Here is a 27,718-nt window from a genome sequence, read left to right on the forward strand (position 1 = left end):
TTATGGCAAGACCACCAAATCAATTCTAAATAGTTTTACCACACAGACTAAAAAGTTTATAATGAACAAAATAGGCTGATTCTTTATGATATTGAATCTCCTTAAAATCTCATTTTGAGCCTCATTTTTAAAGTATGAACTTAAATTGAACGGTGACAAAAATCAATTTCTGCTAACTTTATGCCATAATTTTTTTTTTTTTTTTTTACAACTATAGAGTTCAAATTTGGAGATAGCCATTAAACATCCAAACGATTAAAGATATTTGTTTCGGTCTCTATGGTCGCCATAAACACAGTAAAAATTAAAATACCCACTTTCTTGCTCTAAATGGTTTAAGCTCAAGGCAACATCAAATAGAAAATTCGATTCTGATAATCGTAAACAAAAATAATATGAACGCTAATTATACATACATACTACATTAAAAATCTTACACGAATAGGTATATCACCTACTCGTGGTCTTTTGCCTTCATGAATATTACGATCGCCCCCTGCTGGTGCAGTCTTTCCCCATAAAGTCGTAATGTTTTCCATGGTCACTTCTATCAATAGTTATGATATCTACTGCAGTCACCCCTATTTGTAGACCTCGCAGATACTATGGCACAACTGGTTTCAAAAGCATAGGTTCAATCAGTATATTGATTATCAGGTACTACTGTCGCCCCTATTTGTAAATATTTTAGGTAAGATGCTTGCCCATCTATCCAAGTGCCACATCTAAATCCAAGTGCCACATCCTATGGCTTCCAAAAGTTTCGCATAGATACATGCAGATCCTTTCTCGTGATCTTTGTAGCCTCTCGAAGACTCCTTATCAGTACAGCAGGTCATATAGGTCGAATAAACGATAACATTTGTCTATATATACGAGCACCAAATCCCATGGCTTCCAAAATTATTCTGTATAGATACAGGCAAATCCTTTCTATTGGTCTTAGAAGCCTCTTAAGTTCTTCAACTAATACAACCAGTCAGATAGGTGGAATATACTACAACATCTGTCATAAATCTAAGCCCCATGTTATACAGCTTCCCCGTAATCATCCAAGTCCTTTTTTCCTTGGCTTTTCTCTTTCTACAATTAGCCATGTATTGATGCAACCTACTGCAAAATACTTGATAACTTCAATTCAAAATCAACGGTTGATAATAATGTTAGGTTTTAGTTTTCAGAAGTAAGAACATCCATGTTTAAAATACATCTTATTTTATTAATAATATTTGATTTTTTAATAAAGTTGGGTTTTAGTTTTCAGAAAAAAATGAATATCAGTAGATATCTATGTTCCATTTCTGCTGCCTGTATAGCAATTCCTATGTTATTTGCGTACGGCACATTCCATGGTAGCTTTCCAAGACATAGTCTACAGCCAGCGGTTATTTGGCAGCGTATAATGTGGTCAAACAGTTTTTTTTTATGTTTTTGCTTTCAATTGCACAATGAATGTAGGTCATGAGTTCACATACACATTCTTACAACTACACGTGATTAAACACGTTATAAAACTACGTGCTATTTGCTTATGTCCTGTTGGTACCATTCCAAACGAGTGGGGATTCCCCGCCTGTTCCTAAACATTGCAAAAAAGATAGCAGTATGAATGGGGGATTCCCCGCACAAATTTGTTTCAACTCCAAGTTTTTTTTTCAACCAGACTGGTTTTTTTTTTGAGCTAACACCTGTTTTTTAGGCAGCCAATCAATATTACTTACCAGGGTCAGTCACCTATTACTACGACCGGTACATGCCTTACCAGACGGGTTTCTGAGGTAACACCCATTTTTAACAGTTTCAATTGCACAAGGAGACAAGTTTCTGGTGGGTATAGAATTTGAGAGTTGATAAAGTGAAATTATATCACTATTCTAGTTTTTTCTAAACCGGTATTTCCTATAACTTAGTAAAGGGTTAAGGTTATTAGCGATTACGAGCGAGGATAGTACGAATTGCTTGTGAAAAACCCGGATGAATTAGTTGAAAATAAAGTTTTAAGAAGAAATGTCTGAAAAGTAACGATAGAATGACATTGTGACTTGACCTCGCTTTACCTCTCCGATGTGGTCTGTATGATACACAAGTAACGTTTGAAAAGTATTGTCAATTTAAAAAGAAATGGCTGAAAGGGGTTTTTAGGGTGATGGGTTGCATGGAGGGTTGAGTTGCACGTGGGTTCAGTTAAAGGGGGTACGGTTACACGGGGGTTTAGTTAAATTGGATTGAGTTGCACAAGGGTTCAGTAGCATCAGAGTTCAGTATCACGGGGGTTCAGTTGTACAGGGTTTTGGTTATACAGGGGGTCAGTTACATGGAGGGTTCAGTTGCACGAGGGCTCAGTAGCACGGGGGTTTAGTTGTACAGGGTTTCAGTTAGACAGGGGGTCAGTGACATGGGGGGTTCAGTGGCACGGGGGGTGAGTTAAATGGGTCTTGAGTTCCACGAGAGTAGTGCTTTGTCGTGGTTTAGCTTGTCACAGTTACATTCTCTTGATCTTTCAAAGTTCACTTTGATTTTATTTCATTGATTCTTTTTTTTTTGCATGTCCGGGCTGGTGTTTGCAAGTCCAAGTTGGGTTTTCAGACCTACGTTTTTTAGATTTTCGTGGGTGTTTGGATGTTTTGACGAAAAAATAACATAGTTGTACCCTCAACACCTCGCTCTTTACACTAAATTTTTTTTATTGTTTAAAAAATTAGAGTTGTGAGAAAGTCAAACTTTAACGTAAAGAGCGAGTCGTTGAGGAGGGGACAGTTCCTTTCATAAACGGAATAATTTCTATTCGTTTTAAGTTTTGACATCGTTCCTTACTTTCAGTTAAAAAAAACTTGTTATTTACTTAGATAATAAAGGAACATTTGGTTTTCTTTCCTAATTTAGTGTGTTTTCTTAAGAAAATGATTCGGGGAAACGCTGTTTGAGGAGGGGGAAGCTATCAAAATTGTCACTTTTTTGGACCTGAATCAATTGACTTAAAGATTTTGGGAAGAAGCTGAAAGAGTCTAAAAAACGGATTTTATTCAGGCACGTTTTACCCTTGTCAACTGTTTTCCACACGAATTCTAGCAGCAGTAGCTTCTCCGATGATTCGGGTATGAAATTATATGAAAAATAACCATCTATCCATGCGTCATCTACAACTCCACCCTTGGCAATGCGGGCCAACGCCGGAAGAACAAACTTTAAGTCGTAATTGGAATTGTGTATAAAAACAGGTACGAAATATTGCTGTCTAACGTTTGCTTAGCTAGTTAAAACTGCGCATAAAAATTCTAGATTTTCATTCTAACTTAACTTGTAGGAATAGGACTTCATTCAAACAAGTAAATCAGCTTTATTCAATGTATAATAGTGCATAAAAAAAGACTATTATTTTTCCTCATTCTTCCCTCCATAACCAGGTGCTAACGCCTCTATTTCGCTTTCACCCAGTTTCCTTCTTAGTATACGATAGAAATTATGGCTACGCCATCTCCATATTCCGTAATAGCCGTCATGCGTTATGTAATGATGATCATCCAATCTAGGTTCCCGATCTAAAAAAAAAAAAAAATTTCAAATCAAATTTAATTTTCATTGAATACTTTTCATTTAAACATATATATATATATATATATATATATATATATATATATATATATATATATATATATATATATATATATATATATATATATATATATATATATATATATATATATATATATATATATATATATATATATATATATATATATATATATATATATATATATATATATATATATATATATACAGGCATGGTTTTTAAGTATAGCACGAGAGTTCAGTAGCACGGGGGTTCAGTTGTACAGGGTTTCGGTTATACAGGGGTTCAGTTACATGGAGGGTTCAGTTGCACGAGGGTTCAGTTAAAGGGGGTATAGTTACAAGGGGTTTTATTTAAATTGGGTCGAGTTGCACGAGGGTTCAGTAGCACGAGGGTTCAGTAGCATGGGGATTCAGTTGTACAGGGTTTCGGCTATACAGGGGTTCAGTTACATGGAGGGTTCAGTTACACGAGGGGGATTTGCGAATTGGAGGAGATGGGGTGATAGTGTACTGTATAATACACAAGTGATGTTTTGGAGAGTATTGTCAATTTAAAATAGTTTAGAAATAAAAAAAAATTAACAAGAAATGGCTGAAAAGTGTTTTGAGGGAGATGGGATTGCATGGAGGGTTGAGTGGCACGAGGGTTCAGTTAAAGGGGGTACAGGCACACGGGGGTTTAGTTAACTTGGGTTGAGTTGCACGAGGGTTCAGTAGCAGGAGAGTTCAGTAGCACAGGGGTTCAGTTGTACAGGGTTACGGTTATACAGGGGTTCAGTTACATGGAGGGTTCAGTTGCACGAGGGTTCAGTTAAAGGGGGTATAGTTACACGGGGGTTTAGTTAAATATGGTCGAGTTGCACAAGGGTTCAGTAGCACGAGGGTTCAGTAGCACGGGGGTTCAGTTGGACCGGGTTTCGGGTATACAGGGGTTCAGTTACAGGGGGGGGTCAGGTGCACGGGGGTCGAGTTAAATGGGGCTTGAGGTCCACGAGAGTAGTGCTTTGTCGTGGTTTAGCTTGTCACAGTTACATTCTCTTGATCTTTCAAAGTTCACATGGATTTTATTTAATTGATTCTTTTTGTTTCCATGTCCGGGCTGGTGTTTGCAAGTCCAAGTTGGGTTTTCAGACCTACGTTTTTTAGATTTTCATGGGTGTTTGGATGTTTTGATGAAAAAAAACATAGTTGTACCCTCAACGCCTCGCTCTTTACGCTAAATTTTTTTATTGTTTAAAAAATTAGAGTTGTGAGAAAGTCAAACTTTAACGTAAAGAGCGAGTCGTTGAGGAAGGGACAGCCCCTTCTATAAACGGAATAATTTCTATTCGTTTTAAGTTTTGACATCGTTCCTTACTTTCAGTTAAAAAAACTTGTTTTTTACTTAGGTAATAATGGAACATTTAGTATTTTTTCTAATGTAAGTGTTTTCTTAAGAAAACGGCCGATATGTAACAAATATAGCATTAGCTAGTTAAAACCGCACATAAATTCTTGATTTTTTTGTCGTGTTAATTAGATAATAAAGGTAAATTTAGTTTTCTTACCTAATTTAGTGTTTTTTCTTAAATAAATGACCCATCTTGAGCAAATTTTGACTTAAATAGTTAAAACCGTGCATAAATTCTTCAATTTTAGTTATGTTGCTTAGCTAATAAAGGAACATTTGTTTTTCTTTCCTTATTTATGTGTTTTCTTAAGAAAATGGCCCATCTTTAACAAATTTAGCCTTAGCTAGTTAAAACTGCAGACATAAACTCTTGATTTTTTGTCGTCTTACTTAGATAATAAAGGAACATTTGGTTTTCTTTCCTAATTTAGTGTGTTTTCTTAAGAAAATGATGCATCGTTAAAAAATTATGCCTTTACTAGTTAAAACTGCTCATAAAGTCTTAAATTTTATTTTTGTTACTTAGGTAATAAAAGAACATTTGTTTTTTTTCCTTATTTATGTGTTTTCGTAAGGAAATGGCCCATATTGAAGAAATATAGCCTTAGCTAGTTAAAACTGCATATAAACTCTTGATTTTTTGTCGTGCTACTTAGATAATAAAGGAACATTTGGTTTTCTTTCCTAATTTAGTGTGTTTTCTTAAGAAAATGATCCATCGTTAACAAATTTAGCCTTAGCTAGTTAAAACTGCACATAAACTCTTGATTTTTTGTCGTGTTACTTAGATAATAAAGGAATATTCGGTTTTCTTTCCTAATTTAGTGTGTTTTCTTAAGAAAATCATCCATCGTTAACAAATTTAGCCTTAACTAGTTAAAACTACACATAAACTCTTGATTTTGTGTCGTGCTACTTAGATAATAAAGGAACATTTGGTTGTCTTTTATAATTTACTGTGTTTTATTAAGAAAATGATTCGAGGAAACGTTGTTTCAGGAGGGGTGAGCTATCAAAATTATCACTCTTTTTCACCTGAATCATTAGACTTAAGGATTTTGGGAAGACGCTGAAGAATCTAAAAAACAGATTTTATTCAGGCAAATGTTACCATTGTCAGATGTTTTCCACATGAATTCTAGCAGCAGTACCTTCTCCGATGATTTGGGTATGATATTACATGAAAAAGAACCATCTATCCTTGCATCATCTACAACTCCACCCTTGGGAATGCGGGCCAACGCCGGAAGAACAAACTTTAACTCGTAATTTGAATTGTGTATAAAAACAGGTAAGAAATATTGTTTTCTAACGTTTGCTTAGCTAGTTAAAACTGCGCATAAATTCTTGATTCTCATTCTAACTTAACTTGTAGGAATACGACTTCATTCAAACAAGTAAATCAGCTTTATTCAATGTATAATAGCGCATAAAAAAGACTATTGTTTTTCCTCATTCTTCCCTCCATAACCAGGTGCTAACGCCTCTATCTCGCTTTCACCCAGTTTCCTTCTTAGTATACGATAGAAATTATGGCTACCCCATCTCCATACTTCGTAATAGCCGCCATGCGTTATGTAGTGATGATCATCAAATCTAGGTTCCCGATCTAAAAAAAAAAAAATTCAAAATCAAATTTAATTTTCATTGAATACTTTTTCATTAAACTTAAAATACCCTAAAAGATGGTCCCCATTAAACTATTACAGTTTCTATAATAATGAAAGAATTTCAAAATCAATTTAATTTTCATATGAATGCTTTTCATTTAAGCTTAAAATACGTTAAAAGACGGTTCCCGTGAAATTATTACAGTTTTCTATAAAAATGAATGATTTTCAAAATCAAAGAAAAATGGCCTATCTTTAACGGATATAGCATTAGCTAGTTAAAACTGCGCATAAATTCTTGATTTTCATTCTAACTTAGCTTGTAGGAAATAATTTAAATGACTCCTCCCCGCAATGACTTCCAAGGGTTTTATGACTCCTCCCCTCAATGAATTCAGATGGTTTTAGGACTCATCCCCCTAGCCATAACTCCATTCAACCTTGAGCGAAGATATAAAAGTTTGATGAAGTATTTTTCTACTTAAAAACTACATTAATAACTTCCAAGATGATAGGACAGTATGACACAGAATTTATCAGTTGCCGAGAGTTCAATGACTCCCCCCCCCCCCCGCAATGACTTCCAAGGGTTTTAATACTCGTCCCCCCACTGATTTGAGATGATTTTAGGGCTCATACACCTAGCCGTAACTCTATTCAACCTACAGCAATGGTTCAAGAGTTAGATGAAGTATTTTTCCACGTTGAAAATATATTAATAGCTTCCAAGACGATATGACTGTATGACAAAAAATTTATCAGTTTGAAAAAATCATCTTGCGGTGTTATATTTGAATGTTCATTTTTATTTTTGTCTATGGAACGAGAAGAAATTGACTGTTATCATTGGATAGTGAACTATAACATGTTAGAGCATGGTAAAAGCTTCTGGAGTACTAAATTACGTTATATAAACTGACTGGAATTCTATGATAGAGTGATTACACCACGTAATCATGCTGGTCAGGAGCTGAGAAATGTTCAGGAGGAAGTCAGTGAAATTTGCAGCTTTTTCGGGGTTGAAGCACTCTACGTAAAGGGCAATGTACCTACAGATAAAGTTTTAATTCAAAAGTGTGACCCTAGGATTCCACTTTTCAATCTAGAAGAGTTTAAGTGTCCTAAATTTGAAGGGGGTTATCACCGTCCTGAAGACGAGGTTAGGTTCTTCGCACAGTGGATACCTATGAACATACCTGATCGTGATAAATCCATAAGACATGGTAAAAACTATTCTATATCATGGGACCATCGTTTGTGGATGTTTAAGAGTGAACTCTAAGTACTATTTTTGTGTAAACATTTGTTGTTCTGTTTTTTTTTCTCAAAAAAATCTGTTAATACGTTTAAGCAATAAATATCTTTAAGCTTAACCCGTCTTTATTTAGCAAGTAACAAACTCTTTCCTGAAGTCACCTCTTGAATACACAATGCAGAAACTTCATTTAAGAAACTATGAAAAAATTGTAAGTAAGTAAGTAACAAATTCTTTCTTGAAGTCACCTCTTGGATACACAATACAAAAATTTCATTAAAGAAATTATGAAAAAATTGTAAGTAAGTAGCAAATTCTTTCTTGAATTCGCCTGCTGGATAAACAAAGACATTTCATTCAAGAAATTATGACAAAATTCTAAGTAAGTAACAAACTCTTTATTGTTTATACAACTTAGATACACGATGTAGAAATTTAATTCAAGAAATTATGAAAAAATTCTCAGTAAGTAACAATTTCATTCTTGAAGTCACCTCTTTTATACACAATGCAGAAATTTCATTTAAGAAATTATCAAAAATTGTAAGTAAGTAGCAAGTTCTTTCTTGAATTCGCCTCCTGGATAAATAAAAAAAAGACATTTCATTCAAGAAATTATGACAAAATTCTAAGTAAGCAATAAACTCTTTCTTGTAGTTACCTCATGGATACACAATGCAGAAATTTCATTTAAGAAATTATCAAAAATTGTAAGTAAGTAGCAAATTCTTTCAAAAATATGTTAATACGTTTAAGCAATAAATATCTTTAAGCTTAACCCGTCTTTATTCTTTAGAATAGTTTTATTCATTTCTTTAAATTATGAAGAAATTGTAAGTAAGTAACAATGGCTTTCTTGAATTCGCTTCCTGGATACAATACTGATATTTAATTCAAGAAATCATAATAAAATCACAAGTAAGTAATAGTCTTTATTGTTTTCACCTATTGGATACACAATACTGAAATTTCATTCAAGAAATTATGATGGAATTGTAAATAGGTAACACACTCATTCTCGAAGTCACCTTTTGTATGAACAATACAGAAACTTCATTTAAGAAATTATCCAAAATTGTAAGTAAGTAGCAAATTCTTTCTTGAATTCACCTTCTGGATCAACAAAAAAGACATTTCATTTAGGAGATTATGACAAAATTCTAAGTAAGCAACAAACTCTTTCTTGAAGTTACCTCATGGATACACAATGCAGAAATTTCATTTAAGAAATTATCAAAAATTGTAAGTAAGTAGCAAATTCTTTCTTGAATTCGCCTCCTGGATAAATAAAAAAGACAGTTCGTTAAAGAAATTATGAAAAAATTCTAAGTAAGTAACAAACTTTCTTGAAGTTACCTCATGGATACACAATGCAGAAATTTCATTTAAGAAATTATGAAAAAATTCTAAGCAAGTAACAAACTCTTTCATGAAGTCACCTCGTGGATACACAATGCAGAAATTTTATTAAAGAAATTATGAAAATATTGTAAGTAAGTAGCAAATTCTTTCTTGAATTCACCTGCTGGATAAACAAAAAAGACATTTCGTTCAAGAAATTATGACAAAATTCCAAGTAAGTAACAAACTCTTTATTGTTTTCATGACCTCTTTGGCTTTTGCCACCGTTGGTGCATTATCACCAACTTTGGTGGTTTTTTCGTTTGGTTTTTTTTTTATAGGGTGATTTTTCTTTAATTCGGGTGTTTTTATTATTATATTTGGTGATTTTACTATGTTTACGCAACAGCTTTTTAAAACAATGAGGAAAATTCTCATATAAATGCTATTAAATAGACTCAATTGTCAGTGGATGGCAAATTTACTGCATATTGAAATAGCCAAGCATTAAGTTAGGGGGGGGGAATGGAAGAGATTGAGAAAATCTTATAAAATAAAACGCGCGCTAGAAATTTGTCCTTAATTTTCCGAAGCATTAATTTTTTTAAAATGATGCTATAATTTATGGTAAAAATTATTTTTAAAAAAATTAAAAAAAATATCACACGGTGGTATCTTATTTAACTTTTGGTTTTAATATCATTGACTTTAAGCAGTGGTTGCCACATCAACCAAATAAAAATCACCAATGTTTTACCAAGAAAATCACCAGAAATCACAAGATTTTCACCAAGAAAGTCATCAGAAATCACCAGTAATTCACAAAAATCACCAAAAAAATCACCAGAAATCGGTGGTCAATAATGATATGCTTTACACCAAAAAGACGCGGCGGGCTTCCTGAGCTAACACATTATGTTTTTCAAATGCCGTCAACTGCTTAAGAATTAAGAGAATTTGTACCTAAAACTGGAAGTCCAGGCAAAGACTGAAATTGTTAACTAAAATACTGTTACTGGACATGAAGAGTCTTTTTATTTATTTAACTACTATTATACTTTTCTTTGTCTTTATTTTTCAAAATCTTTTCTTTTTCTTTTTTCTTGGTTTCAATTGAAAAGAGTAACCCCAATAATCCTCTTTTGTCCTCAAATGGATTTCATTTGCTTATTAGCGTTATTAATACCCCTGCCATAGTTGGTATCCTTAGTGGTAAACTTTAGCTCTGAAAAAGACGATTCAAATGCTATCAATTTATTATCTAATCCCATTTGTTATGTATATTTATTTTACTTCCGAAAAATTGTCGTGGGTCAAGTCTAAGCTGAAATATCAGACAAGAGGTGATAAATCTTTTTTCCTTTGTTCCTTAGACGAAAGCCCCTTGAGACTGAGCCCGCTGGTTTCTTGAGACTGTTAAGTCCCTTGAAAAAGACCTCGCCTAGGATGCTGAATCGATGTCCATGTGGGACTATGCTTTCTTTACATTAGAATTTTTTTTTCTTTTCTGAGACTCGGAATTACGGAAATTGAAAAATGTGGCAAGATTTTAAATCCACTATTATTGTGTATATCTTTGAAATTGAGGGTTCTCATGTATTTTAAAACGCCTGAAATATAAACATTTTAGCTTATTTTTTGGTCCTAAACAAAACCAATAAATAAAAATATGAAAGTGAGGACATTTCTTGCCATATTTTAAACTATAAGCGACTTTAAAGTGTCGGACGGGGCTCTTCTACTCTATTTCACGGTTCTTTTAGTCATAAATAAAACTATGTCCGAAACTATTCATCTAATCCCATTTGTTATTTTTTATTGTTATTATAAGAATTAGAAGCTTATTTAAGGAGCATTGGAGTTTTAGGAACAAGGAGCATTTTGGGGTTTCATGAGTAATTAAATTGAAATCCCGCCAGATGCTGTTAAGCCTCCCAACAAGTGCTGAAGCCTTGGCAATTCGAGATGTAAGCTCTTTTGTGATCAAGCCATCATTCGACAGAATAGACAATAATGGGACATGTAAACTTGCTCATTGGGCCCTTTTGAATAAAAGTATTTTTTCTTGATAAACTTACATGCTTGATATATTACGGAAGAATTGTGCCTACGATTCCAAGCATATGTGAGAGTTGAGAGTATACTGAATAATCAAGTTCTGGAATTTTCTACAAAAAATATCTTAAATAAATGTATTTTGTTTTTCTTATTCTTATGTTATAGCAAATGATGGTATCAGTGACCATTCTACATAATGAAACTAAAATAATCTTAATAACTGATTGAATTCCTGATAAATTTTGTTTTCGAAAATGCTGTGCAATTATTAAATGCTTATTTTTAAACTGAACTATGATTCAAATCAAATTACTTAAATTTAGATTAAGTCACAAAGGCTAGTCTTAAAAAATGAAATCCCCTTGGTCACCATACATTTCATCAAGGCAATTACGTTGGCAACAGATCAAATTGAAATTTCTTTACTGATGTTAAGCTTCTTGGAAGATTTAAATACTTAATTACATGACATATATATTTTAGAATGATTACTGAATATTTTTGTTATTTTCTGATGATGTAGGGTTAGTACCATGTCATTGGAGCGGCCAATGAAGTGCTGCCTACTTAATATGTTTTCTCCTCATATGATTTTTGCACGTATTTACTTGATTGAACATTGAATTAATCATTGCTTTGAAACATTGTTAAAATAACTATAAAGATGTAATGTGTTTTATTTCTATACATTTAATTAGACTCTACCAGTGTTTATATCACTTGAATCTCCTCGCAGGGTTGCTACCGTGGGGGTCTTATCAACAAATTTGGAGGTTTTTTCGTTTGGTTTTTTTGTTATAGTGTGATTTTTCTTTATTTCATGTGTTTTTATTATTATATTTGGTGATTTTAATATGTTTACGCAACAGCTTCTCAGAACAATGAGGAAAATTATCATGAAAATGAGATTAAATATACTCAATTGTAAGTGGATGTCGAATTTACTGCAGATTAAACTAGTCGGTCAGGGGAGATCACCAACATCCGTACAACTTGTAGTATTACAGAAATAAATGTAATAGAGGACACTCACGGGATCTACGACGCGGGTTGTTTGGATTCTCTGGATCTACGAATTTTGTTGTAGGCTCAAAAAAATATATTTTATTATTTATATTTAAGCCTATATTCAAATCCTAACACTGTAGTAGCCGGGAATATATTCTTATTTCTAGTCATCAACTACTATAATAAGCAGAAATGGGATATACTCTAAATAAGGCAAGATTCTAGCTGAGGGGCTTTTTGCTCTTTTGGAAAATAGATTCAATAAAAGAAAGAAACTTTCAGGAATAAATTCAAGCACTAAATCATGCCCCAGGAAGATGCATTTTTGCTTCCATTTCAACTGTTTGACTATTTCTAAAGCTCGAGAACTATCAGAGAATTTTTTCTCCATAATCTTTGTGGGTCTGCTTTCGTGTAAACCTAGTCTTTTAGAACACAACTCTAATTACTTGACCTTGATTTTATTTTTTTTAGAATTGTATTTTCGAAGTTAAAATGCATTCCTGAAAGTCTCATTCCCATAACCTTATTATTTCTAATATAGCAAATGTCCCTCCACCTAGAAATTTACTGTGTATTCACACATTTTACACTTGTGTTTGGCTTATTGGAGATGTAGGCAAAATCGAACTTTTTCAATCTTCATTTTTGGGGCTAAAACTACTAACCTAGCCTATTTACCATATTTTCTATTCTTTTCCTCTCTATTGAGTTGAATTTTTACCTTTCCATTATGTTAAAGGTGCAGACTAGTGACCCAGCAAGAAAATAGTATTTCATATCCTGTATTATTCATTCAACTTCACTGTAACAATCTGTTCGTAATAAAACAGTGTTTGGCAACGACTTGTAAGTAAGGAGGGTTGCAGCTCAATAATAGCTGACACTCTAAAATTTTTGAATTTTGAGATCAAATTACAAGAACAAAATTTTGATATAAATAAAAATACCATAAGAATTAACCTTTTATGCTGATTCCAAATACATAAGATGCAATAAGTTTTTTGTTTAACCATCGAAGCCAAGAAGACTCAGAAAATATGACTGATTTTCGAAAAAAAGCATGAAAGAGCCCCCTAAGGTAAATGAATCTTCATGAAAATCACTCCATCAGAATCAGCGTTGCTCTGCAGTAAGCAAAAAATACGTACCAAAAACCTGGACTGTAATTGAGGACAAAGGAAACATTTTTCCGAAATTCACCCCTTTTTTGGAGCTTCGGCACAAAATAAACATAAAATCTATTGTGGTCAAGGACTTCTTTTTAAACCAATTTGCTCTTTGTCTTTGAAGTATAAAAATCTGCAATTTCTGGGAGTGAATACTTTAAATGGAAACTTTAATTAGCTCTGTGAATAAAATTCGTAGGCGTGTAAGATTTTAAAATCGTTTTGTAGGAAAAATGCTTTTCTTTGTTCTGATGACCGACAGAGACCAGTGGCAATCATAAATTAATCTAAAGATGTAAGTACCAATAATAAGCATAAATTAACCTAAAAATAGTTATTACAATATATCGATATTAAAAAAGTTTGGCTATAAAAATAACTAAACAGAAAATATTCCTAGTTGGTAAACTAAAGTCTTCACTGCCTATTTGCTTTTTGGTAATTTTTTAATTACCCGAGCCAAATAAACAGCAACAAACAGTGAGTCTTTATCAGTTAAATAATATCAGGTAAATATCTTTAACAAAGATTGAATTTTTTTTCATACATGACCAATTATCCTGCATTTCCAGGGTTACTTGTCTGACCACTAATAAGACCGTTTCATCAAGCAGAAAACTTCCTGACCTCTCATGTTAAATACGTTTCGTACAACGCTAAGGGGACGTAAATAAGTAAGAGGGCTTGTAAGAAAAGTAATATTGGGATTATCAGACGTACTACAAGAGTATAGGCTAATATGCCTTCCTGCATGAATAAAATTTGTGAAGGCTCATCGAGTTCCCCTCCCCAAGGTAATATGTAGTAAAAGACGGAAGATTAATTGAATATGAGGAGCAGAATTATCAAAAAAAGGATTGAAAAGGGATTGTCAAAGAGTTTATTAGAATACGAGTAAGAAAGTTTGTGGCAAATTTAATTTGGGTTGCAGCACTCAAATAACATTCGGTAAACGTAACAGTTTGTTTTTAGACTTTTCTAAAAAGAAAAAAATATTTCCCATAATATTAAAGTTTATTTCAAATTTTAATGGTAAACGGAAAATTTTACAATCAAAACTTCGACAGAATTGTCCCAAATTTATCGAAGAAAACACGCTCATTTGCAATGAAATGTGTCACTCTGCCAGTTGCTACCACTGGTCCTAATCAAGAGCGTCAATTTATGGAATACAGGGGGCAGGACCGGATACAGTGCCTCCATACTCCTATATTTGTGTCAGACTTGTTAAAAAGTAACGCAATGAATTTAAAAAAAAATTCAATTTTATTTTTTCAACTTTTATTTGTGCTCGTTTCTTAAAAAAAATAATCTGTAATCATATTATATAGTTTCCCAACTAGGTACTATGTAATCTGGTTTAATTTTTTTGTATTTTCTCGGCACTATTTTAATTCATTGAAATCCCTAGATTTAAAAAAAATATATAGCTGTGCATGACATTTTCAAGAATTGAATAGTTTGTATGAAGTAAAATTGAAAAGACAAACAATTTTAACCTCCCTGGATTCTGAAAAATACTTTTTATTTTTTTTTTTCTTTCCCTCTGTGGGAGAAGAGCAGCTAAAAAGAACATGGGAGGGGACTGGTTACTGTTTGACCACTTTCAGTTCTTATTTTATTATTCTCCGTAATTTCTAGACAAAATAAAATGTTGTTATTTGACTTTTATTTGTTTAAAAGTATGTTCAAAAAAAAAATTTAAATACGGTATGCGATAAGAGTTCTAATACAAAAAAAAGTAAACTCAGAGTACATACTATCTAGTTAAGAAAATTTATGATCTGATTATGAGCATTTCTATTTCAGAACTAGTTCTTAGATACACTAGAGTACTTTTTTTTCTTAGAAGCGTTACTGTAAACAGGATTGAAATCAAATTTTGTCTGTAGGAGGGATTGACTCATTAGCATTGTGCTACGAAAATTATTGAAAAAAAATATATTATCAATCACATCATGATTTACCAAACAAAAGGATTTGTGACGTCAAAATCACAGTTTAAAAAATCATGGTTGCTGGGGTGGATGAAATATATTAAAGACCTAAAAACAGCCATTTTTAAAAATAGATTTTTTTTAAAATAATAAACGCAGGAATATACTACCGTATCTATCACATAAATGTAAATATTATAAAAACAACACAATGCCAGAGCATAACAAAGGTCATTTTCCAGTACATGTTTCACTAGAATATGTTGATAATGTAAGTTATAATTAACAAACTTTCTCTTTTAAACTTCGATTATATTCAATCATTGAGTTAGGGGGGAATGGCTGTGAGGTAGAAAATAGTATAAAAGAACACGCGCTATTTAAATAGGTCATTAATTTACCGAAGCAATATTTTTATTAAAAATTTTATTTAATTTATTTTAAACATTATTTTTAAATAATTAAAAAAAATTAAAACACAGTGTGATCTTATTTAACTTTTTTTTTTAATATCATTGACTTTAATCAGGGATGCCAAATCAACAAAATAAAAGTCAACGATGTCTTACCAAGAAAATCACCAGAAATCACAATATTTTCATCAAAAAAGTCACCAAAAACCACCAGTTATTCCCAAAAATAAGCAAAAAAATCACCAGAAATTTTTTGTCTCTAAATATATGCTTTCTGCCAAAAAGACGCGTCGGGCTTCCCAAGCTAACACCTTATGTTTTTCAAGGGCCGTCAACTGCTTAATAATTAAGAGAATTTGTACCTAAGACTGGAATTCCAGGCACAGACTGAAATTGTTAACTAAGATACTGTTACTGGACATGAAGAGTATTTTTATTTATTTAACTACTATTATACTTTTCTTTGTCTTTATTTTGCAAAATCTTTTCTGTTTCTTTTTTCTTGGTTTCAAATGAAAATAGTAACCCCAATAATACTCTTATGTCCTCAAATTGATTTCATCTGATTATTATCGTTATTAATCACCCTGCCGTAGTTGGTATCATTGGTGGTAAACTTTAGCTCTGAAAAAGACTATTCAAATGTTATAAATTTCTTATCTAATCCCATTTGTTATGTATATTTGTTTTACTGCCGGAAAAATTGTCGTTGGTGAAGTCTAAGCTGAAATATCAGACAAGCGGTGATAAATCTTTTTTCCTGTGTTCCTTAGACGAAAGCCCCTTGAGACTGAGCCCGCTGGTTTCTTGAGACTGTTAAGTCCCTTGGAAAAGACCTAGACTAGGATGCTGAATCTATGTCCGTGTGGGACTATGCTCTCTTTACCTGAGAATTTGTTTTTCTTTTCTGAGCCTCGGAATTACGGAAAATTGTAAAAATGGGGCACGATTTTACCTCAACTATTATTGTTTGTCTATTGCAAATGGAGGGGTTAATCTATTTTACCACGCCTGAAATATCAACATTTTAGATTATTTTTTGTTCCTAAACAAAACCAAGAAATAAAAATATCAAAGTTAGTAATTTTCTTGCAATATTTTACAATGTTCGCCACTTGAAAGTGTCGGACGGGGTTCTTTTACTCTATTTCACAGTTCTTTTAGTCATAACTGAAACTAGGACCGAAACTATTCTTCTAATCCCATTTGTTATTTTTATTGTTATTATTAGAATTAAAATCTTATTTAATGATCATTGGACTTTATGAACCATGAGCATTTTGGGGATTTCATGAGTAAAAAAATTTAACTCACAATGCATCTTTTTAGAACATAGTAAGTTATAAATTTAAATTGAACAAAGAGGTAACTAGACTTTATTAAGTGAGTGTTTTTATCCTCATAGTACTTGGTTCTGTGTTGTGTTATTATGTGCCGTTGCAATTTCAAAAGCCCCATGTCCTTTTTAACGATACTCTAATTTGCATAAACATCAGAACGGGCCTTGTGAGTGCAGACATTAAAGTTTAAACTTTTCAGTCATATTCATAGCAGAGTGAGAAATCCATAATTTTATTTTCTAAAATACGTAAACTTTCGTTCACTTGATTAATATTTTTACATATGAAAAACAAATGGGACAGTGATATTTTCAAAAATAATTTGGATACTTTATTCATTTTTTTGAAAAAGTTTTTTAAACCAGCATCGGTTTAAAAAATCTAAGAGTCTGAGGGGCATTCAAAGAAACTTGAGGTATGTAGAAAGATATTACTAAAATTTTATATTTTAACTAAACATAATTAACTTTCTAGAAAGCTGCCTTGATCTTGAAGGAGGTGCTCCCAGGGTGAGTCCTTCTCTGTGCACTTAAGAGTAGCTGGCCCCAGTGATGCCACTACCGGTGGTTAATTCAACAGGTTTCTGTGTTGAATCGTTTGACATTGATCTTGTTGATTACTTTCCCCACTCATACTAGTGTGCGTGGGGTGGCACGGTACGCGGTTTTGTCGGTATTATTTGAAATAAAAAAGTCTTATATCCACGTTCATGTTTTTATTACAACAATGAATTGAATACTATTATTAAGGCTCATGAAGTGTGATAAGCGTAGAGAACTATGAGACTAGGCGCCTCCACGCTGACATATTGCTTGCCAGGATCGCAGCTTCTTCAACCGGGAGGTTGGCTGGTGTGAGGACTTCATTGGCTTTGTCTTTCCGCCTAGTGTGTGGGCGTCCTCTGGGTCGTTTCCGTCCGGGTAGGGTGGGGTCGAAGTCAAATGCGACCCGTGCTGGGGCGTCGCGTGGCATGTGAAGGAGGTGACCGTACCACCGAAAACTACGCTGGGCGAGCTGCGTTGAGAAAGGAGTTTGAGCCGTACGTGATAGGAGAGTCTGGTTGCTAACGAGGTCAGTCCAGTGAAGTCTTCCGATTCTTCGGAGATGTTTCGTCTGAGCGACATCGACGGCGCTGAGGATAGATTTGGCAGCTGGTCACGTCTCCGCTCCATACAGCAGGACGGTGCTGTTAGTCTTGTGTTATAGCAAATGATGGTATCAGTGACCATTCGCCATAATTAAATTGAATTATCTTAATAATTGATTGAATTCCTGATGCATTTTGTTTTTGAAAATACTGTGCAATTATTAAATGTTGATTTTTATACTGAACTATGATTCAAATCAAAGTACCTAAATTTATATTAAGTCACAAATGCTATTCTTAAAAAATGAAATCCCCTTTGTCACAATACATTTCATCAATGCAATTACTTTGGCAAAATATAAAATTGAAATTTCTTTACTTATGTTCAGCTTCTTGGAAGATTTAAATAATTAATTAAATGACATATATTTTTTATCATGAGTAAAGAATATTTTTGTTATATTATGCTGATGTTGGGTTATTACCATGTCATTTGAGCGGCAAATGACTGGATTCCTACTTAATTTTTTTTATACTCATCTGATTTTTGAAATTATTTACTTGATTGAAATGTTAAGTCATCAGTTCTATGAAAACTTGCTAAAATAAATATAAAGATTTAATGTGTTTTCTTTCTTTACATTTAATTCGACCCGAAAACTTGTCTTAGCTCTTGCATCTCATCACAGGGCTGCCACCGTTTGTGCATTATAACAAAAGTTGGATGTTGTTTATGGGTGTTTGGGTGGGATCGGGTGATTTTTATTTATTTCAGGTGTTTTTATTATTATATTTGGTGATTTTACTATTTTTACGCAACAGCTTCTCAGAACAATGAGGAAAATTCTCATGAAAATGCTATTAAATATACTCAATTGTCAGTGGATGGCGAATTTACTGAAGATTAAAATAGCCAGTCAAGGGAGATGACCAAAATCCGTAAAACTTGTATTAGTACAGAATTAAATGTAATAGATGGCAATCACGGGATCTACGACGCGGGTTGTTTGGATTCTCTGGATCTACGAATTTTGTTGTAGGCTCAAAAAAATATATTTTATTATTTATATTTAATCCTATATTCAAATCCTAACACTGAAGTAGCCGGGAATATATACTTATTTCTAGTCATCAACTACTATAATAAGCAGAAATGGGCTAAACTCTAGATAAGGAAATAGATTGGGCTTTAGACCATCTTGGAAAATAGATTCACTAGGAGAAAGAAACTTTCAGGAATGAACTCAAGCCCTAAATCATACCCCAGGAAGATGCATTCTAGCTTCCATTTTAACTGTTTTACTATATCTAAGTCTTCAGAAATAGCAGATAATTTTTTATCAATAATCTTTATGGGTCTGCTTTACCTTAAACTTAGGCTTTTAGAACACAACGCTAATGACGTGAATTGGATTTTATTTTTTTTTTAGGATTGTATTTTCGAAGTTAAGATGCATTCCTGAAAGTTTCATTCCCATAACCTTATTATTTCTAAGATAGCAAATGTCCCTCCACCTAGAAATTTACTGTGTATTCACACATTTTACACTTGTGTTTGGCTTATTGGAGATGTAGGCAAAATCGAACTTTTTCAATCTTCATTTTTGGGGCTAAAACTACTAACCTATCCTATTTACCATATTTTCTATTCTTTTCCTCTCTATTGAGTTGAATTTTTACCTTTCCATTATGTTAAAGGTGCAGACTAGGGACACAGCAAGAAGATAGTATTTCATATCCTGTATTATTCATTCAACTTCAATGTAACAATTTGTTAGTAATAAAAAAGTTTGTGGCAACAAATTGTAAGTAATGAGGGTTGCAGCTCAATAATAGCTGACACTCTAAAATTTTTGAATTTTGAGATCAAATTCCAAGAACAAAATTTTTTGATATAAATAAAAATACCATAAGAATTAAACTTTTATGCTGATTCAAAATACATAATATGCAATAAGTTTTTTGTTTACCCATCTAAGCCAAGAAGACTCAGAAAATATGACTGATTTTCGAAAAAAAGCATGAAAGAGCCCCCTACGGTAAATGAATCTTCATGAAAATTACGCCATCAGAATCACCGTTGCTCTGCAGTAAGCATAAAATACGTACCAAAAACCTGGACTGTAATTGAGGACAAAGGCAACATTTTTTCCGAAATCCTCCACTTTTTTTTAGCTTTGGCACAAAATAAACATAAAATCTATTGTGTTCAAGGAATTCTTTTTAAACCAATGTGCTCTTTATCTTTGAAGTATAAAGATTTGCAATGTCTTGGAGTGAACACTTTAAATGGAAACTTTAATTATCTCCGTGAACAAAATTAGTATGCGGGTAAGATTTTAAAATCGTTTGGTAGTCAAAATGCTTTTATTTTTTCTGGTGACCGCCAGAGACCAGTGGCAAGAATAAATTCATCTAAATATGTAAGTACAAATAGTAAGCATAAATTAACCTAAAAATAGGTATTAAAATATATCGATATTAAACAAAAACGCTTGGATATAAACATTACTAAACAGAAACGAGTACTATTTTATACAATATAGTCTTCACTTATTATTATATTTTTGTTAATATTTAAATAACAAGATAACAATATAACGAAACAACAAAGAGATTAGTTATAATTAGAATAATATCAGGTAAATATCATTAAAGCAGATTGAATTATTTTTCATTCATTAACAATTATCATGAATTTCAAGGGTTAATTGTCTGACCACTAATAAGACCGATTCCTCAAGTAGTAAACTTACTGACCTCTCATGTCATATACGTCTCGTGCAACGCTAAGGGGAAGTAAATAAGTAATAGGGCTTGTCAGAAAAGTAATATTGGGATTATCAGACGTACTACAAGAGTATAGGCTAATATGCCTTCCTACATTAATAAAATTTTTTAAGACTCATCGAGTTCCCCTCCCCACGGTAATCTTTAGTAAAAGACGGAAGATTAATTGAATATGAGGAGCAGGATTATCAAAAAAAGGATTGAAAAGGGATTGTCAAAGAGTTTATTAGAATACGAGTAACAAAGTTTGTGGCAAATTTAATTACACTAAAGTCTTCACTGCTAATTTGCCTTTTGGTAATTTTTTAATTACCCAAGCAAAATAAACAGCAACAAAACAGTGAGTCTTTATCAGGTAAATGATATCAGGTAAATTTCTTTAACAAAGATTGAATTTTTTTTCATACATGACCAATTATCCTGCATTTCCAGGGTTACTTGTCTGACCACTAATAAGACCGTTTCCTCAAGTAGTAAACCTACTGACCTCTCATGTCATATACGTCTCGTGCAACGCTAAGGGGAAGTAAATAAGTAATAGGGCTTGTCAGAAAAGTAATCTTGGGATTATCAGACGTACTACAAGAGTATAGGCTAATCTGCCTTCCTGCATTAATAGAGTTTGTTAAGACTCATCGAGTTCCCCTCCCCACGGTAATCTTTAGTAAAAGACGGAAGATTAATTCTATATGAGGAGCAGAATTATCAAAAAAAGGATTGAAAAGGGATTGTCAAAGAGTTTATTAGAATACGAGTAAGAAAGTTTGTGGCTAATTTAATGGGGGTTGCAGAACTCAAATTACATTCTGTAAACGTAGCAGTTTGTTTTTAGACTTTTCTAAAAATAAAAAAGTAGTTCCCATAATATTAAATTTTATTTAAATTTCAATGGTAAACTGAAAATTTTACAATCAAGACTACGAAAGAATAGTCAAAAATTTATTGAAGAAAACACGCTCATGTGCAATAAAATTTGTCACTCCGCCAGTTGCTACCACTGGTACTAATCAAGAGCGTCAATTTATGGAATACAGGGGGCAAGACCGGATGCAGTGCCTCCCTACTCCGATATTTGTGTCCGACTCGTTAAAACGTAACGCAATGAATTTAAAAAAAAATTCAAATGTTTTTTTTTAACTTTTATTTGTACTCCTTTCTTCAAAACAATATTCTGTAAGCAGAGTATATAGTTTCCCAACTAGGTACTAGGTACTCTGGTTTAATTTTTTTGCATTTTCTCGGCAAGATTTGAATGCATTGAAACCCATATATTTAAAAAAAATATAGAGCTGTGCATTACATTTTCAAGAATTGAATAGTTTGTATTAATTAAAATTGAAAATAAAAACAATTTTAACCTCCCGTGATTATTTAAAATACTTTTTATTTATTTTTTTTTCTTTACATCGGTGGGTGACAAGCAGCTAAAAAGTACATGCGAGGGGCCTGGTTCCTGTTTGACCACTTTCAGTTCTTCTTTTATTATACTCAGTAATGTTTATACAAAATAAAATTTCGTTATTTGCCTTTTAGTTGTTTCCAATTCGTTTCAAAAAAAATTTCAAGCCTGTCTACGATAATAGTTCTAATACAAAAAAAAGTAAACTCAGAGTACCTAGTATCTAGTTCAGAAACTAGATGCTCTGATTATGAGCATGTCTATTTCCGAACTAGGTATTAGATACACTAGTGTACTTTTTTTTATTAGAAGCGTTAATGTAAACAGGCTTGAAATCAAATTCTTTATGTCTTAGGGATCGTCTCGTTACCATTGTACTACGCCAACTATTATTGAAAACGATATTATCAAACACATCATGATTTCGCAAACAAAATGATGGGTGACGTCACAATCACAGGTTAAAAACATCATGGTTGCAGTGGTGGCTGCAATCTAGTAAAGAACGAACCACAGCCCTTGGTAACAATAAAAATGGTTGCAAAGAATAAACTCCTGCCTATACTAACTGAAATATTAAAGAAAATGCAATTTTCTATTGCATTTTCTATTTTCTATTACATACGGCTCAAGTTTGAGCCGTATGTGATAGGAGAGTCTGGTTGCTAACGAGGTCAGTCCAGTGAAGTCGTCCAAGTATTCGGAGAGGTTTCGTCAGAGTGATATCGACGGCCCGGATGATAGATTTGTCAGCTGATCACGTCTCCGCTCCATACAGCAGGACAGTGCTGACAGTCGCCGTGGCGATGAGCATTGTTGTAAATCGGCTTCTGTTTGACGTTCGCCAGATGCTGTTAAGCCTCTCAACAAGTGCTGAAGCCTTGGCAATTCGAGATGTAAGCTCTTTTGTGATCAAGCCATCATTCGACAGAATAGACAATAATGGGACATGTAAACTTATCATTGGGCCTTTTTGAATAAAAGTATTTTTTCTTGATAAACTTACATGCTTGATATATTACGGAAGAATTGTGCCTACGATTCCTAGCATATTTGAGATTTGAGCGTTTACTGAATAATACAGTTCTTTAATTTTATACAAAAAATATCTTAAATAAATGTATTTTGTTTTTCTTATTCTTATGTTATAGCAAATGATGGTATCAGTGACCATTCGCCATAATGAAACTAAAATAATCTTAATAACTGATTGAATTCATGATAAATTTTGTTTTCGAAAATGATGTGCAATTATTAAATGCCGATTTTTAAATTGAACTAGGATTCGAATCAAATTACCTAAATTTAGATTAAGTCACAGAGGCTAGTCTTAAGAATTGAAATGCCCTTGGTCACCATACATTTCATCAAGTCAATTACGTTGGCAACATATCAAACTGAAAATTTCTTCACTGCTGTTAAGCTTCTTGGAAGATTTAAATAATCAGTTACATTACAAATATTTTTTATCCTGATTACTGAATATTTTTGTTATTTTCTGCGGATGTAGGTTTAGTACCATGTCATTGGAGCGGCAACTGAATTGCTGCCTACTGAATATGTTTTCTCCTCATATGATTTTTGCCCGTATTTACTTGATTGAACATTGAAGTCCTCATTGGTTTGAAACCTTGCTAAAATAACGATAAAGATTTAATGTGATTTATTTCTATACATTTAAGTCAACCCTAACAGTTTTTATAGCACTTGCATCTCCTCGCAGGGTTGCTACAGTTGGGGTATTATCACCAAATTTGGAGGTTTTTTCGTTTGGTTTTTTTGTTATATGGTGATTTTTCTTTAATTCGGGTGATTTTATTATTATATTTGGTGATTTTACTATGTTTACGTAACAGCTTTTTAGAACAATGAGGCAAATTCTCATATAAATGCTATTAAATAGACTCAATTGTCAGTGGATGGCATATTTACTGCATATTAAAATAGCCAGTCAGGGGAGATGACCAAAATCCGTACAACTTGTATTAGTACAGAAATAAATGTAAGAGAGGACAATCACGGGATCTACGACGCGGGTTGTTTGGATTCTCTGGATCTACGAATTTTGTTGTAGGCTCAAAAAAATATATTTTATTATTTATATTTAAGCCTATATTCAAATCCTAACACTGAAGTAGCCGGGAATATATTCTTATTTCTAGTCATCAACTACTATAATAAGCAGAAATGGGATATACTCTAAATAAGGAAAGATTGGGCTTTTTGCTATTTTGGAAAATAGATTCAATAAAAGAAAGAAACTTTCAGGAATAAACTCAAGCCCTAAATCATACCCCAGGAAGGTGCATTCTAGCTTCCATTTTAACTGTTTTACTATTTCTAAGGCTTCAGAAATAGCAGAGAATTTGTTATCCATACTCTTTGTGGGTCTGCTGTCGTTTAAACCTAGTCATTTAGAATACAACTATAATGACGTGACCTTGATTTTATTTTTCTTTAGAATTGTATTTTATAATTTAAGATGAATTCCTGAAAGTCTCATTCCCATAACCTTACTATTTATAAGATAGCAAAAGTCCCTCCACCTAGAATTTTACTGTGTATTTACCCATTTTACACTTGTGTTTGGCTTATTGGAGATGTAGGCAAAATCGAAATTTTTCAATCTTCATTTTTGGGGCTAAAACTACTAACCTAGCCTATTTACCATATTTTATATTCTTGTCCTCTCTATTGAGTTGAATTTTTACCTTTCCATTATGTTAAAGGTGCAGACTAGGGACCCAGCAATAAGATAGTATTTAATATCCTGTATTATTCATTCAACTTCACTGTAACAATCTTTTCGTAATAAAAAAGTTTGTGTTAACGAATTGTAAGTAAGGATGATTGCAGCTCAACAATAGCTGACACTAAAATTTTTGAATTTTGAGATCAAATTCCAAAAACAAAATTTTGATATAAATAAAAATATCAGAAGAATTGACCTGTTATGCTGATTCAAAATACATAAGATTCAATAAGTTTTTTATTTACACATCGAAGGCAACAAGCCTGAGAAAATATGCCTGATTTTCGAAAAAAAGCAGGAAAGAGCCCCCTAAAGTAACTGAATCTTCATGAAAATTACGCCATCAGAATCACCGTTGCTCTGCAGTAAGCAAAAAATACGTACCAAAAACCTGGACTGTAATTGAGGACAAAGGCAACATTTTTTCCGAAATCCACCCCTTTTTTGGAGCTTTGGCACAAAATAAACATAAAATCCATTCTGGTCCAGGAATTCTTTTTAATCCAAATTGATCTTTGTCTTTGAAGTATAAAGATTTGCAATTTGTGGGAGTGAATACTTTAAATGGAAACTTTAATTAGCTCCGTGAAAAAAACTCGTATTCGTGTAAGATTTTAAAATCGTTTTGTATGAAAAATGCTTTTCGTTGTTCTGATGAACGCCAGAGACCAGTGACAAGCATAAATTCATCTAAAGATGTAAGTACCAATAGTAAGCATAAATTAACCTAAAAATAGGTATTAAAATATATCGATATTAAAAACGCTTGGCTATAAAAATTACTAAACAGAAAATATTCCTATTTGGTAAACTAAAGTCTTCACTGCCAATTTGCCTTTTGGTGATTTTTTAATTACCCAAGCAAAATAAACAGCAACAAACAGTGAGTCTTTATCAGGTGAATAATATCAGGTAAATATCTTTAACACAGATTGAATTTTTTTTCATACATGACCAATTATCCTGCCTTTCCAGTGTTACTTGTCTGACCACTAATCAGACCGTTTCATCAAGTAGTAAACCTACTGACCTCTCATGTTAAATACTTTTCGTACAACGCTAAGGGGAAGTAAATAAGTAATAGGGCTTGTAAGAAAAGTAATATTGGGATTATCAGACGTACTACAAGAGTATAGGCTAATATGCCTTCCTACAGTAATAAAATTTTTGAAGGCTCATCGAGTTCCCCTCCCCACGGTAATCTGTAGTAAAAGACGGAAGATTAATTCTATATGAGGAGCAGAATTATCAAAAAAAGGATTGAAAAGGGATTGTCAAAGAGTTTATTAGAATACGAGTAAGAAAGTTTGTGGCAAATTTAATTTGGGTTGCAGCACTCAAATAACATTCGGTAAACGTAACAGTTTGTCTTTAGACTTTTCTAAAAAGAAAAAAGTATTTCCCATAATATTAAAGTTTATTTAAATTTTAATGGTAAACGGAAAATTTTACAATCAAGACTTCGACAGAATTGTCCCAAATTTATTGAAGAAAACACGCTCATTTGCAATGAAATTTGTCACTCCGCCAGTTGCTACCACTGGTACTGATCAAGAGCGTCAATTTATGGACTACAGGGGGCAGGACCGGATACAGTGCCTCCCTACTCCGATATTTGTGTCCGACTTGTTAAAACGTAACGCAATGAATTTAAAAAAAAATTCAAATGTATTTTTTCAACTTTTATTTGTGCTCGTTTCTTAAAAACAATAATCTGTAAGCAGAGTATAGAATTTCCGACCTAGGTCCTATGTACTCTGGTTTAATTTTTTTGTATTTTCTCGGCCATATTTGAATGAATCGAAAGCACTATATTTAAAAAAAATATATAGATGTGCATGACATTTTCAATAATTGAATAGTTTGTATGAAGTAAAATTGAAAAGAAAAACAATTTTAACCTCCCTGGATTCTGAAAAATACTTTTTATTTATTTTTTTTCTTTCCCTCTGTGGGAGAAGAGCAGCTAAAAAGAACATGGGAGGGGACTGGTTACTGTTTGACCACTTTCAGTTATTCTTTTATTATATTCCGTAATGTATAGATAAAATAAAATTTCCTTATTTGCCTTTTAGTTGTTTCAAATTCTTTAAAAAAAAAAAATTTAAAGACGTTATAATGTAAAATTTCTAATACAAAATAAAGTACACCAGAGCACCTACGACCTATTTAAGAAACATTACGATCTGGTTATGTGCAGGTCCATCTCTGGACTAGGTACTAGGTCAACTAGTGTACTTTTTTGTATTGTACCCGTTAATGTAAACAGGCTTGACATCAGATTTTGGCTGTCTCAGTGATTGTTTCATTAGAATTGTGCTACGATAACTGTCATTGAAAACGATATTATCAAACACATCATGATTTCGCAAACAAAATGATGGGTGACGTCACAATCACAGGTTAAAAACATCATGGTTGCAGGGGTGGCTGCAATCTAGTAAAGAACGAACCACAGCCCTTGGTAACAATAAAAATGGTTGCAAAGAATACACTCCTGCCTATAATAACTGAAATATCAAAGAAAATGCAATTTTCTACAAAAAAGACACGGCCATAGTAGCCAAAAGTTCATCTTTAAGGACATTTTTAACTA

The 27,718-nt window shown here is 32.8% G+C and overlaps 2 non-coding genes and 1 pseudogene across 2 annotated transcripts; all 3 read right to left on the reverse strand.

Moving 5' to 3' along the window:
• Positions 1-21,049: 21,049 nt before the first annotated feature.
• On the reverse strand, positions 21,050-21,162 carry LOC148940792 (U5 spliceosomal RNA). The gene has a single exon (XR_016143415.1). It is a non-coding gene; the product is annotated as a U5 spliceosomal RNA (small nuclear RNA).
• A 400-nt stretch (positions 21,163-21,562) lies between these two features.
• On the reverse strand, positions 21,563-21,676 carry LOC148940793 (U5 spliceosomal RNA; annotated as a pseudogene).
• A 4,584-nt stretch (positions 21,677-26,260) lies between these two features.
• On the reverse strand, positions 26,261-26,373 carry LOC148940794 (U5 spliceosomal RNA). The gene has a single exon (XR_016143416.1). It is a non-coding gene; the product is annotated as a U5 spliceosomal RNA (small nuclear RNA).
• Between the last annotated feature and the right edge of the window lie 1,345 nt (positions 26,374-27,718).

This window comes from Artemia sp. Qi Xiang Cuo, chromosome 19 (genome assembly GCF_049724085.1).
Source record: "Artemia sp. Qi Xiang Cuo chromosome 19, ASM4972408v1, whole genome shotgun sequence".
Lineage (NCBI taxonomy): Eukaryota > Metazoa > Arthropoda > Branchiopoda > Anostraca > Artemiidae > Artemia > Artemia sp. Qi Xiang Cuo.